At 37.4% G+C, this 15,462-nt stretch overlaps 1 pseudogene; it reads left to right on the plus strand.

Annotated features, from left to right (window-relative positions):
- Positions 1 to 2,466: 2,466 nt before the first annotated feature.
- LOC145040728 (cytochrome P450 Tp4149 pseudogene) lies at positions 2,467 to 10,042 on the plus strand (annotated as a pseudogene).
- The last annotated feature ends 5,420 nt before the right edge of the window (positions 10,043 to 15,462 follow it).

Below are 15,462 nucleotides of genomic sequence, written 5' to 3' on the forward strand. Positions count from 1 at the left end.
CCATTTGTCCATATATATCTTTCAACCATCCTGCAACGCATCAAATAAATCGCAAAAACAAAAACTAGGGCTTATCACGACTACAGGACCCATCACGACTACAAAGGTAAAAAAAAAAAAAAAAAAAAAGGTTAAAAAAGCTATTCTTTGCAGCCTGGGCTTGCTGATAAGGCATCATTCTTGAAGCATTTCAAAAACTTTCATGTATTTGTCACTCTTAAATCTGCCACCACAAAGGTAAAAAAAGGCGGGGAAACTACCATCGGTTTCTTGTTTTCTTTTCGGCTGTAACTTTGATGATTACAACATTTTTTTAGCAATTTTATGAATCGATTTTTTTTATAAAAACTCTATGTTTAGATATTGAAACTTCTATTATTTGGCCTAAAGACCAGACCTTGGTGTAAAGTCAAATTGCCCACCATGTGTATGATAAAAGGTCCAAGAGAATCTTTTCATTGCCTAACATCTGTATGATAATAATTTCATTAAAGCATAATTTCCCAACCTATTCTTCATAAAAAGTACTTGAAATAAGTTCATGGAGTACTAGGTGTTTAATAATTTATCACAAATCCTTAGCTTTTATTTGCTATATATTTGGATCCAAATGATGACGAATCTTTTGGTTTTCAAACGAGGTGGAAAAGTGAAGTTGAATTCTATCTTAATATCTTTTTTGAAGTTGATCATGAAGAGCAAGTAGATGCATTATATGGTAAGTTTTTATATATCCCTATGTTTTATAAAAGTTTATTTGTAAGCTTTTATATATTACTTTTGAATGATACTATCTATGGAGCTTGTTTTGTCATTAGAGATGTTGAAAACAAGAAAATCATAAACCTCCATGAGGCATTTAACAAATTCCCTTTGCATTTACTTTTACCTTTTAATCATAACAATGGATTTAAGATTCTGATATGCAAATGTGAGGTGAAATGAAACTAGGTACCCTAATAGGAACAATGATGTGCAATTAATTAATTTTGTAGAAACTGAATTTCTGAGTGAACAAGTGAATTTCAAAAAGAATTTTTGCATTTTGTTGGAGGATAATCATATTGATTATTGATTTGTATTTTTAATGTAATTATAGGTTGAAGTAATAAAAAGATATATAAGTATGTTGCTCGGATAAGAACAATTTGCAAAGGACATGGTAAAAATTTCATTACAAATTTTGTTTCTATGTGACTTGACTGTTGCAGAAAAAAGGAATTATGAATGCGATAATATATGGATTTGTTTCACACGTAAAAGAATAATAATAAAAAAAAGAGAAGAAGAAGCGGGTTCAATTTCTTTTTGGATTTCCATCTGAACACAAATGCCATGACAATTAAATTCCTAAAATATATTTTGCAGTTGTTTAAATTTGAACCAGAGGACTTGCAATTCGATAATCAAAAGGAAGGGATGCAATGTTATTGATATTCTTCAAGAATGTATACTGCAATATTCTTTAAGAATGCATACTGTAATATTTTTTAAGAATACATACTGCAATATTTTTTAAGAATGCATATTCTTTTAGCATGTATTAGCAAGTTTTCAGAATGCGTCAACAAATTATAATATGATTTGTATAACTTCCTTTTTCTATGATTCTCAATTAAATATATCAATTTTCAATATAAATGAATAATCTTTTGATGCAGTTTCTTATTATTTAGAGTATATACAATCTTATTCTTTTAGAATGTCTAATTTGCACTAAATATCTTGTATGGATTCATATTCTTTAAGAATGCCTAACTCAAAAGAATGCGGACATAATATCAACAAAATGAACAAAAAGAATGAATGTGTTCTTAAAGAATTTCCAAAATGGATAAACTATTATACCATATTTTTAAAGAATGAACGAACAATAATAAACTTTTTTTAAAGAAAATCTTCATCCGATATAAAAGATACAAGTTTCCTAAACTTTTGGTTTTTATTCCTTAATGTTCGCATTTTCCTAATTTGTTTTTTAAATAAAATGTCCAGTTTACCCTTATTGGTTATTTTTATATTGAAAATAATTAAAAAATTTCCAATTAATTACCATCATGCTACTCTTCATCTTATCCATTCATTCTTATAATTCAATGGTCAAAATGGTCATACAATCACAAATATATATATATATATATATATATATATATATATATATATATATATATATATATATATATATATTTTCATCTATGTCCCACATGTGTTTATGACTTACATCTTAAAACTCAAAAACGAAGATAACACCTATTACTGTGATACCGTTATCGTATAATCTCTTTAATAATGACTAGTAGTAACAGATAAAGATAGAAGATTTAAAATAATTATTAAATATTTTAAAGTTATTAAATATATGAATTTAGACCAACGGAAATAGTCTTACTTTTACTATATATACATGCATCGACCATTGCTATGCAGAACGGTAAGAAACCCTTTCGAATACTAAATCGGTACATCATGACAACTTATCCGGAGCTCCAAACTTTTCTCCTTTCTTTTTTGCCGTTCATCATTTTGATGATCTTTATTCATTTTGGATGGCTTTCATTTATACTATTATATGGCTGTAAGGACATAGCCTTTTCTCCTTATGGGGAATACTGGCGGCAGTTGAAGAGCATAGTCATATGCCATCTTTTAAGTAATAAGCAAGTCAAGTCTTTCAGAAGAGTGAGAGAAGAAGAGATAGGTGTTACAATTAGCATGCTTACAGAAAGTTGTGGTTCAATAGTTGATTTGGGTGAATTGATGGTTTCACTTGCAAATAAAATAACATGTAGGACAGCTCTAGGAAGAACCTATGATCATGGATCAAAGTTCACAAAGTTATTGACAAGGTTCATGAATATGCTAGGTGTTTTTTGTGTTGGGGATTACATTCCATGGTTGTCATGGGTGGATCGACTCAAAATTTTAGAGGGAAATGCAAAGACAATTGCTACACAATTTGATGATTTTTTTGACTGTGTTCTTAAAGAACATAGAAGTATGAAAAGCAGGGCTGGTCCTGAAAAATGAAATATTCTTAAAGGCCCAGGACGAACAAGAAAAAAATGGCCCTTATCTTTATTATAATTTTGTATTTTTAAATAAAAATATATAATCAAAAAAATTAGACCCTATGCAGCTGCCCACTTTGTCCTCCCTCTAAGCCCCCCATGACGAAAAGTACTGCGGAAGATGCTAAGAGCGATGAAGACCGAGACTTGGTTGACATCTTACTTGATGTCCAAGGAAATGAAAACAACTGGATTTCCCCTTGGTGATGAGACACTTAAAGGGGTCATATTGGTATGATTTCTCCCTCTACATCTCCAGATTAACGAGCTATAATTAAACACCTTTTTCATACATTATATATATAAAAACTGATACAACTTGCATCTGATCATTTAAAATTTGTCATATACATACGCATATCTACCTTAACTTCTTAAATTTTACAGGAACAATCGATTTTATTAAGAATCTAGACAGAAGCTAGAGAGGAAAATTACATAAAAGAAAGTGTTGGAACAACCTGCTGCAGATCAGATCAAGAACATGCCAGAAAAATAGTTGGGATACAGAGATAGAGAATGCTTTCTCTTATTTCACTTGCTTTCAAAGACGTTTACAACTAGAAATATTTAAAGCTGAACGGAATAACAAAATAAAGCTAAAAACAAGCTAATCATGTGCTCCTATCTATGTGGTCACTAAGCCACGTTATTCACCTACAAACCAGGTCAGACTCTTAACCAAATCAGAATTAAATTCCTACATTCTTCCCCCTTAATTCTGAGTTGTGTCTTCAATTATTTCAACTCCCAATAGTTTCCTCATCTCAATGAACTTGATTTGAGGTAGAGCTTTGGTTAAGGGGTCCGCTCTTTGTTCTTCACCACTGATGCGGTTCACTTCAACTTGCTTCCTTTCAATACACCCACGGATGAAGTGATACTTTGTATCAATATGCTTGCTTCTTCCATGGAAAACCGGGTTTTGCATGAGAGCTATAGCTGACTTATTGTCGACGTACAACTTGATAGCTCCAATCTTCCATCCAGTCAAGTCTCTCAGCAAACTTCTTAGCCATAGTGCTTGGCACGCCGCCGATGTTGTTGCCATAAACTCCGCCTCACAGGAAGACAATGCAACAGTTAGTTGTTTTTGGGATGACCATGTGATTAGGTTACCTGATAGGTAGAACACAGTCCCGGTTGTTCCCTTTCGATCATCTAACTCCATTCCATGACTGCTATCACTGAACCCAATCAACTCTCTATCTCCTCCCTTCCGGTACACCAATCCATAGTTGCTTGTACCTTTTATGTATCTCAGGATGTGTTTGACAGCCTTGAGATGACTTTCTTTAGGTGACTCCATATACCTGCTAACTACTCCAACACAGTACCCCAGATCAGGTCTAGTATGGATTAGATAGCGTAGGCTGCCAATGAGTCGCCTATAATTTGTAGCATTCACAGGCACACCACCTTCATCTTTAGTTAAAGCGAGTCTTGGTTCCATCGGGTACTTTGAAGGGTTGCATTCCTCCATCCCAACTGCTTGTAACACCTTCTTTGCATACCCAGTTTGGCTTATTGTGATGTTGCTTCTGTTTTGCTGAACTTCTATCCCAAGATAATAGGATAGTTTGCCCAAATCGCTCATATCAAATTCCTTCAGCATCTGCTTCTTAAAAACATCAACTTGTTGCTCACTTGTGCCTGTCACGATCAGGTCGTCCACATAAACCCCAACTATTAACACCATGTTTGGTCTTTGTAGTTTGTAGACTGCATACTCTTGAGGACATCTCTGAAAACCTAGTCCCTTAAGAGTTTTGTCAAGCCTCATGTTCTAGGCTCTTGGAGCCTGTCTCAACCCATACAAGGCTTTGTTTAGACGATACACCATGTGTTCTTTACCTGCAACCACAAAACCATCAGGTTGTTTAACATACACCTCTTCATGTAGGACTCCATTCAAGAATGCAGATTTAACGTCCAGGTGGTGAACTTTCCATCCCTCCTTAGCTGCTAATGCTAGCAACATGCGAATGGTTTCCAAACGTGCCACTGGGGCGAACACCTCATCAAAACCGATTCCCTTTCTTTGCACATAACCCTTCGCAACGATTCTAGCTTTGTGTTTTGTAACATTGCCTTCTGCATCCTTTTTCAACTTGAACACCCATTTTAACCTAATGGGTTTATGGCCTTTGGGTAGACAAGTCAATTTCCACGTTTTATTCTTCTCAATTGATTCTAGTTCCTTCTTCATGGCAATTCTCCATTCATGATCACTTGAAGCTTCGAGATAGGTTGTAGGTTCCTCTCCTGCATACATTAACCCATCTTGATCTTCTTCTAAAGGCTGTGTTTCATCGTATATGTCTTGTAGTGAGCGAAAACATCGAACTGGAGTGTGATCATATGTTGAATGGTCATTGTTGTTTCCATCTGATTCGGTTGATGAGCTTCCTGTTTGAAGTGGGGTAGAAGAAGGCGAGTCACCTGCATCAGACCCGGTTGGCGTCGGACTTGCTAGGGGTGATTGAGGAATATTTTCATTGATGTCGGGCGTAGGGTTCCAATCTTCTGTTACATCGGCTTCCATCGGTTCTTCCTCAATGATGAGCTCATCTTGGAACTTAATCCAATCCGCCGTGAGATCTTGGGTCCCAGCCCAATTCCACTTTGTTTTTTCATCAAAAATTACATCGTGGGCCACAACTATCTTCTTTTGTTTAGGGTTAAACAAACGAAAAGCTTTACTTCCAGGTTCTGACCCAAGATATACCAATGCCACACTTCGATCACTAAGCTTTGTAAGATGGCTTGCTTTTCTTTTAGCATGTGCGACACACCCAAACACCCTGATGTGTTCAAGTGTAGGTTTCATTCCTTTTAACCCTTCATACAGAGTCATGTTTTTCACGCCTTTTGTTGGAACCCGGTTCAGAATGTACACTGCATGACGTACCGCCTCACCCCACAACACCTCTGGTACGTTCATGGTCTTTAATAACGATCGTGTTACTTCAAGAATTGTCCGATTACGACGTTCTACCACCCCGTTTTGCTGGGGAGAGTAGGGGGTCGTCAACTGTCTTCTGATCCCTTCCTTACTATAATAATCATTAAATTCGTTAGAGGTGAATTCACCTCCCCGATCTGTACGTAAGGTCTTCACTTTGAAGTCTGTTTCACTTTCAACTTGAGTCTTGAATTTCTTGAATGCTGTGAACGCTTCATCTTTTGTTTTGATAATAAACACCCACATGAACCTGCTGTAATCGTCGACAATCTGAAGGAAATACCGATTACCTGCGATGGTGTGTGGTGTTATGGGGCCACAAAGATCTGCATGCAACAGTTCTAACGGGTAGTTTGCATGCCACTGAGCTTCTTTTGGGAATGGATGTCTAGTTTGCTTAGAAACTAGACAACCTTCGCACACCTGTGTGGGATGTTGTATCATCGGTACACCCCGTACCATCTCTTTTCCAACCATGGATTCAATGGCTCGAAAATTCACATGCCCCAATCTTGCATGCCAGAGCCAAGCAACATCATCTAGACTGGTATTAAGACATACAGGCTGTGTGGTGTGCAAAATAATTTTGTACAGACGATTTTTTGAGCGTTGTACCTTCATGATAAGCCTATTATTGATGTCATGTACCCGTAAGAACTCATGTAGCATTTCGATCCTGTATCCTTCCTCCGTCATCTGCCCTAGGCTGAGTATGTTGCTACGTAAGGCTGGAATATAATATACTTCTGCAATGACAAGCTGCTCTTTGTTTTTGCATTCCAACAGAATCGTCCCTCTGCCTTTTATCTAAACTTTGGAGCCGTCTCCAAACTGTACCTGACCCGTTACCCGTTCATCCAGTTCAGCAAAGTAACTTCTCACCCCTGTCATGTGATTGCTGGCCCCATTGTCTAAGTAACAGGTGTCTTCCTCATTCCCTTTGGTAGATGGGAATACCTTGTCTTCATTCAACATTACCACCTCCTCTGTTTTTTCTCCATATACAGTTAAGAGTAGAGTCGACTCTTCTTCATGGGCTTCAGTGAGATTCACATCAGCCTCCTTACGTTTTGGATGTGGGCACTCTGAAGCATAATGCCCAAATGTTTCACAGTTAAAGCACTTTATGTGCTTTTTATCTCTACTCTTCCATTTGTTGTTGTTATCACGTTGTGGTTGGTTGCTTCCACGACCACCTCTACCCCGAGTGCTTCCTCTTCCACGACCTCCAATTCTGCCTCCTCTTTCATGGTGAGACGATCCCCTTCCTCTTCCAGCCACAGTGGAATTTGTCCAAACCGACTTTTGACTGTTTTGCCCTTCAGATCGAGTGAGCAGTAGACTTGCATCACCACTTGAGTTCTCACTTCGAAGTCTTAGTCGGTCCTCGTAAGTTTTGAGTCTTCCAATCGCCTCTTCAAATGGCATTGTATCCAAGTCTGAATACTGTTCGATTGATGCCACCAGTTGAAGATACTTTTCAGGGACTGAATCAAGTAACTTTCTCACAAGTGTACTATCTTCAAGAGTGGCACCCAGGCTGCTGTACTTCGAGTGCATCCCACTTAGTTTTCTTGCAAATTCATCTATGGAGTCTCCATCTTTCATCCGTACGGCATCAAATTCACTTTTCAGTGAATGTAGTCTTGCTTTCTACACTCGATCAGCACCAAGATATCGTGTTTTGAGTGACTCCCAAACATCTTTTGCTATTTTCTTTTGTGCAACTTGTAAGAGAAGATCTTCTGGTATCACTTGGAAGATGTATGCACGCGCCATCTTGTTCTTCTTTTCATCTACAGTCACTCCGACTGGTTTTTCAATGGATTCCCATACACCATGAGCATCCATGATAGCCTCCATCTTTATAGCCCATGTCGTGTAGTTTGTTGAAGTCAACATCGGACACTGGAATGAAACTCCACCATTTTCTTTCGTGATTTGCTGGCTAGAACCTGACATGTCTTCGTATCGGATGTACTTTGGCATGAACTAGAGAAAGCTCTGATACCAAGTGTTGGAACAACCTGCTGCAGATCAGATCAAGAACATGCCAGAAAAATAGTTGGGATACAGAGATAGAGAATGCTTTCTCTTATTTCACTTGCTTTCAAAGACGTTTACAACTAGAAATATTTAAAGCTGAACGGAATAACAAAATAAAGCTAAAAACAAGCTAATCATGTGCTCCAATCTATGTGGCCACTAAGCCACGTTATTCACTTACAAACCAGGTCAGACTCTTGACCAAATCAGAATTAAATTCCTACAAGCTGGTTACAGGACAATCTAACAAACTGAGTTTTAACTACCTTTGAAACGATATATTTTGACCTTCAAAAGGCATAAATTTATTCAACTAACATGATCAGAACTCCAATACTTCATACTGGATGACTTTTTCGCATCAAAATGTTAAAAACAATAGAAAAACAAGCCTTTGGCTTTTATCTAGCATCTTGCTCATCTTGCTAGTCAGTGAAACTCCAACCCCTTCCATTTGCTCCATTCACATTCATGGCTTCGTTTCTTTTGTTTTACTTGGTTGTTATTATTTTTATGTAATTTCATGCATACTCATCATTAACTGAATATTTATGATTTGGCTCTCAATGGGTTTTTTTCATATATATTTGAAGCATCGATTTCCAAACTTAGAGAAGACATGCAATCAAAGCTTATTTTTTAATTTTGGAGTGGCATATCATGCATATCGTATATAAATATTGAAATTTCGCTTTGTTCCTCTCACTTATCATATCCATGCTAAGTAGTAAGTACAAGGGAAAAGGAAAAATAACTTAAAAGCCCAATAAAGTTTCCAAACCATTCAAAAAACCTCAATCATGTTTTTTCTGTTAAAAAAAACCCAACAAACTTAACTTTTTGTCTAGAAAGTCCAACAAAGTTCCAAACCGTTCAGAAAATTCCAATCTTGTTTTGTTAAAGTTCGTTGGGTTTTTTTTTTAACAGTCAAAACATGATTGAAGTTTTTTAAACGTTTTGAAAACTTCGTTGGTTTAACAAGTCATTTTTCCGATATGGTAATAAGTCACGTCATCCGTTTCTTTTATTTGACTTTCAGGAAAGTGTAAGTTAGTTGGGCTTTTTAGACAAAATGTTAAGTTTGTTGGGTTTTTTTAACAGACAAAACATGATTGTGATTTTTTGAACGGTTTGAAAACTTCGTTGGGCTTTAAGTCATTTTCCCTAAGTACAATCACATAAAGCAACTAATGTTTAAGTTTCTTGTAGGACATGTTTTCTGCTGGAACGGATACCACTTTCACAACTTTAGAGTGGACACTTAGTGAGCTTATAAAGCACCCACCAGCAATGAAGAAGTTACAGCAAGAAGCAACAATAATAGCAGAAGGGAGATCAACGATTCTGGAGCAGGATTTGGAGAAGATGCAATACCTAAAAGCTGTCGTAAAAGAGTCCATGCGATTGCATACTCCAGTCCCATTAATTCCTCGAGAAACAACTGAAGGTGTCGAACTAATGGGATACGATATTCCAGTAGGTACACAGGTGCTAGTGAATGTTTGGGCCATAGGGAGAGATCCTACAGTGTGGGAAGATTCAAACAAATTTAGGCCAGAGAGATTCTTGGACAATTCAACAGAATATAAAAGCCTTCATTATGATTGGCTTCCATTTGGTGCTGGTCGAAGAGGGTGCCCGGGTATTCAATTTGCTACAACAATCATCGAGCTTGCTTTAGCAAATATGGTTCATAAGTTCGATTTTGAATTGCCAAATGGAGTAAAAAATGAGGATATCGACATGAGTGAGACATATGGTATTACAGTCCACAAGAAGTCTTCTTTAATTACTGGTGGTTGCGAGTCAGCGATTCTAGTTGTTGCTCATAAACGATATTAAATAGATACGTTATCCAACTTCGGTGCATCTAACTACAATAATAAAACAACTAGTTTGAATTGTTTTTGTTATTTGGGAATGTTGTTGTGCGGAAGCTTAAATAAAACGTGTTTGCTGTAAAAATTACTACAAGAAAATGCTTCAAACCCTTTGGATTATTATATTTCTCTTCTTGAATATACGTGTTGTGTGCATACTTCCATATAGAGAAGAGTTTTTGGTAAAAATGGGGTTCGGACCACCCCACAGCTCCATACGTATTTCAGCGATTGACGTAATGATCCCTTGAATATTACAATTTTAACCATCAATATATATATATATATATATATATATATATATATATATATATATATATATATATATATATATATATATATATATATATATATATATATATATATATATATATATATATATATATTAAACACCAAGGCCTTAAGAGTAGTAAACTTTACTCTCTTTGGGTTTTAGTCATAGTTCTTTACTTATTTTTCATACTTTTTGCTCATATATATATATATATATATATATATATATATATATATATATATATATATATATATATATATATATATATATATATATATATATATATATATATATATATATATAGGGTTAGGTTCATGTGAGACGGCTTAATTTTATGAGACTGTGAGACACATTTTTATATTTTTGTTTTATTTATTTTTTATTTTTTTTAATTAATTCAAGATCCGAAAATAATATTTAAAAAAAGAATTTTTTGATTTTTCCATTTATTTTGCATTTTAAAATTATTTTTAGAATATGTACAGTGTAATATTCTATTTAGAATATTTCACATATTTTTTTAAAAAATAGGATTTTTTTATTTTTTTTTAATTTTAATTTTATTTTTTTAATTAATTCATGTTCCGAAAATAATATTTAAAAAAAGAATTTTTGGATTTTTCCATTTATTTTTCATTTTAAAATTATTTTTTAGAATATGTCAGTGTAATATTCTATTTAGAATATTTCACGTATTTTTCAAAAAAAAAAAAAAAAAAAAAACAGGATTTTTTTTTAATTTTTTTATTTATTTTTATTTTTTTAGTTAATTCAAGTTCCGAAAATAATATTTAAAAAAGAATTTTTAGATTTTTCCATTTATTTTGCATTTTAAAATTATTTTTAAATTTGGTCTTACGGTCTCACAAAATTATAATGGTCTCAAATGAACCCGAACATATATATATATATATATATATATATATATATATATATATATATATATATATATATATATATATATATATATATATATATATATATTGATGAGATTAAAGTTTCTTTTAATCTGTAAAGATCGATTAGATCTTGAACAAGTATGTAAACAATGACGATATAAACACAGAAAAATAATAGAACAAGAATGAATCAAACGTGTCGAATGATTAAAACATAATCCTCAGAAGAGCTCGATTAAGAACATCAACTGTAGAGGATTGGAAGGTTACAAGTATGATCAAAGAAACCTTTAGTCGTCTGGAAAATATCGTATTCTCAGATCTCTAAAACCTTAACCTAATATGCATGCAAGCATAAGCTTATATACAAAGCATAAAAGACTCACGGTTGGACATGCCCATACCGTAATATAAAACAATATAAAAAGACGAGCCCAAAAAGACGCAATCATCTAAGCCCAACAATCTCCCCCTTTGCGTCAATTTGGAGCGAGATCTTTATTTATTACTTGGGCCAGCAGCCGAAACTGGTACCTTCTTCACGGTACTAAACAGACACTTGGTGATGGAAAGAATTGTCTGTCTGAACCGGATGTACCAGTTGATCATATCTTCAAAATACTTAACATCATCGGCCGAATTCTCTTTACACCGTTTAACAATAAATAGCACATGCTCCAAGCAGGTTGTGGTGTAAAGATGCTTATCAGCTAAAGCGAAGAGACATTTCTGTCCTTCCGCTCTAATGAACATGACTGTGTTACGTCTCGGATCAATCTTGCCCAGCTGCATTTGATTGAGATCACTGGCCGATCCCACAGGAGCAATCTTGGGTTTCTTCTTGAAGACTGTGGCGACCTCCTGATCCATAAGGGCAACCTCCATGATATAGCAGATTAACATCCTTTTGACATGGTCTAGAATGGGACCATATTCAGCTTCATTGGTCAAAAGGATATTATACAGGACGATCCAATCATGAGGATTTAGATTCGGTAGATCTGCCAGAGAGATGAGATGAACAGATTTTGCAGATCCCCGAATCAGTTTGAACCGAACGTTTATAAAACGTCCCTCAGTGTAGGGTTTTAGCACCCGAACATTGACAATCTTCTGAGCGCTCCAAGTAAGGAATTGAGGACGAGCAGCCGTCAGATGAAAGTCAATGAGCTCCCTGTCAAGCTCAGCGTTCGGGTGAGGGACCTCAAAGATATTAGAGAAGACGTGAAAGATAAACGCCTTTCGAGTCAGCGGCATATCGAACTGCGAATTGACAGTATTGCTGCAGTCGAACGATATGACCGGCTCGAGCCATAGGATGCTGGGTGTTTCGATGGCCTCTTTGATTAAGCGTTCCCTGGTCCAGGCAGGGAAGAGAGTCTTTCGGCTCTCAAGGAGATTGTGGGCTTCTTTTTGCTTGCGTTCGGCTTCGGCAGCCTCACGCGCCTCACGACTGGCATCATCACCAACCTTGCGACTGTTCTTTCGTTTCAAAATGTCGGCAATGGTCTCCTTGTCGCCTTCTTCATCTTCGTCCTCAGCTATATCTTTGCCTTTGTTCTTCATACCTGAACTTAAAATTTGATGAGTTGAGGATGGTTTAGTTGTATGAGTAGCTTTGGAGGAAGGAGGTGGTTTTGTACTTGTCTTCTCATCTCCCCCTTGTTTCGGAATGGACACAAAACTTGGGAGGCCTTCGACTTTGTTAAGTAGATCGATGGCTGGAGAGAGCTTTTCAGCAAGGGATCGCCTCACCGAAAAGTTTAAAATTGGATCGTGTGCTTCCAGGATGTTTGAGATGACAGCATGGACATCCGAAACACACGTCTTAACCACCTCCCTTTCAGAGCGAAGATCTTCCAGCTCTTATTGAGATTGAGAGAGCTGAGTGGTCTTGACCTCAAGAGCAGTTGTTTTTAATGCCAGATCGTCCATTAAAGAACGCTCGGATGTCAGATCTTCTTGAAGCTTGACTAGACGAGCTTCAATGGAGGCTGTAAAAGCCGAGTTGTCGTCGCTTATGGTTTTACGTAGATTTGCGAACGATGGCAACTCCGATGTGACAAAGGAGACCAATTGTTGGACAATCGGTTCCAAAGATGCCTGAGTGGCAACTGCACTTTGTTGCATGGACTGCAGAAGAGCAGAGGCATCAGAAAATAGTTTATCGACTTTTTCGGTCGCTACCTCACATGCTCGGGTAGATGCCTGAATTGCAGCCGTTGCTGAGGCTGCTGAATCATGTTGAGCCCTGGTGAAGGCATCAACAATCTTCTGAAGTGCAGCTTCAGACAGGATTGATTGTTGGTTGGACGAGGAGGCGAGAAGGAGATCAATCTTCTCGTTGAGCTGTTTGAGATGTTTCTTAGTGACAGGTGCATCATCCTCCTCGTCACTCTGAACTTGAAACGGACTATAGTAGACCGAATCAAAGATCATGTCTTCTCCCCCGAGAAAAGGGTTTTCACCCTCTGAGGCATTGCCATGAGAGGAAGAGGGTGGAGAGGTTGGGGGTGTGGAGGGTTTATTAGGAGAAGGTTGAGTGGGTGAAGGTGTAGTTTCGGTTGGTGGTTCTGTATGGGTAGTTTCGGTTGGTGGTTGTTTATGGGTAGTTTCGGTGGGTGGTTGTATATGGGTAGTTTCGGTTGTGTGGGTTTTGGGTTGAGGAGGTTCGGCTACATGGGGTGATTCAGTGGTAGTGGTAAAGATTTGTGGAGGAGAAGGAATTGGGGAATTAGGTATTTGAATCTCTGGGGTAGGGGATCGAGGTGGTGTATTGCCTCGTGGAGGAGAAGCATCCCCTTGAGAGTCGTCAGAATCCGAACTCTCACCCTCAGAGTCACTCAAAGAGGAGGGTATAATAAGCTTTCGCTTTGGTTGAGTCTTCCTCTTCTTCGGTGGGGGGGAAGGTGCAGCTTTTGTCTGTTTCCTCTTCTTAGGAGAAGGCCCCTTTGAAGGTTTTGCTGCTTTCTTTCCTTTGTCCGCCTTTTTACCTTTGCTCTGTGGTTTATCTGCATCGTGGATAGATCTGAGCATGTCTGGGGTCAGAACCCTTGGACCAGAAGGTGTTAACTCCTTGATCTTTCTAATCAGCCGGCTGTCCGAAGGTACACTACCATACATGGACTCTAGAATAGAGCCAATAAAGGAGAATTTGGAGGCATCTGAGATGATGATCTTCTTGGTGTGGAAAGTACCAACTGAAGTCATCGATGCACCTTCGGCAGTAGGAACGTCGAATCTGTCCATTGCCCATTTAGTGATTAGAATCCAGAATCGGGCCAATGAATCTTCAGAATGTCTGGATGAAGATGAGAGGCTCTGAAGAAGTTGTTGCCATAGAACAAACCCGTAATCCAGGTTGATCCCATTGTAAACTCCATACAGAATTGTAAGGAACAGACGACTGGCACCGTCTGAACCTGAGCTTCTCTCCGACAGTCCCTTGAACAGGACTGTAAATAAACCGTTCCATTGAGGCGGTAAGCAAGACTTCTTGAATCTGGCAACGGATGTAAGAACCTCCGTGTATCCCATGTTGTAAAACATGCTATACAGATGACCGATTTGAATGGACTCCGGATGGACTCTGGATGAGTCAGAAGCAAATCCGAGCAGAGAGCAGAATCGAGGACGAGAAACGGAGGTTTTGTGGTCTCCAATCTCGAAAAATACTCGGTCGACGGCCTTGTCATAATATGCAGTCGCGTAGACCTGCGATAGGGCCGTCATAGGCACTGATGCGATTCTGGATAGTGCTGGTTCGAGTTGTGAGTATTTTAGGCATTCTATGACTGGCGACATGTAAGGATCGTATGCCTTTGGGTTAAGATCAATTACCAAGCATTGCTGTGGGCGAATGGGAAGGATTTGGGATGTAGCATGAACTGAAGAAGAGTCAGCCATGGATGCAGGTGTGAAGAAGATGATGAACAGGAAACTGTATGGGAGAGTTTGTGGTTTGGAAAATTTGAGAGTGGTAAAGAGGTAAAAGGAGGTATAACGGGCTATTTATAGTGGGAGGGAAGAGAGAGAAAGATCGTTTCAAATCTCTTATGGATGACAGTTGGGACGGACGATGATCACGTAGGAGAGAGAGTGTCAGATTCCTAGGATCACGCCGCCCAATAATCGTCGTTTCATAGGGACAAGCCGTTACTGTTTAACCACGCGCATTAAATGCCACAGGACAAAGAAAAACTTAGGATTTCAAAAGGAATGTCCGTTATTAATACGATCAACCATTTATTGAGAAATGTTGAAAGGCTTCTTTTAATTCGGCAAAAAACGACTGGTTAAAAGAAATAGAATTTCAGAAAGAAAGATAAGG

The sequence above is a fragment of the Lactuca saligna genome, chromosome 4 (genome assembly GCF_052625555.1).
Source record: "Lactuca saligna cultivar CGN05327 chromosome 4, ASM5262555v1, whole genome shotgun sequence".
Taxonomy (NCBI): domain Eukaryota; kingdom Viridiplantae; phylum Streptophyta; class Magnoliopsida; order Asterales; family Asteraceae; genus Lactuca; species Lactuca saligna.